The following is a 351-nucleotide window of genomic DNA, read 5'->3' on the forward strand; positions in this document are numbered from 1 at the left end:
TTCGGTGAGAATCATGTGGTAGCACATGTCCACGCTGTGACCTGAGGACTCGATGTGGGAACGGAGGTCAAACTCCTCTTTGCGAATGGGCAGGTATCGGGTCATCGGGCGGGCCTGGAAATCAACAACGTGTGGTTTATATTTTTGATATGACATGATATGTTTTATTTCCCTATCAATTAATTTAACCAAAATTCATTAAAAAAACTGACTTCATAAATAAAACGTTTTGAACTCAGATCTTCCACGATGAACGTGGTTTTAATTTCAGGAAATTATTTTATATATATATTCATTCATTTATTTTCATTTTTTATTTATTTACATTTCATTTTATTTATTTATCTTTTT

This window comes from Sinocyclocheilus grahami, unplaced genomic scaffold (genome assembly GCF_001515645.1).
Source record: "Sinocyclocheilus grahami isolate Dianchi unplaced genomic scaffold, SAMN03320097.WGS_v1.1 scaffold4639.1, whole genome shotgun sequence".
Taxonomy (NCBI): domain Eukaryota; kingdom Metazoa; phylum Chordata; class Actinopteri; order Cypriniformes; family Cyprinidae; genus Sinocyclocheilus; species Sinocyclocheilus grahami.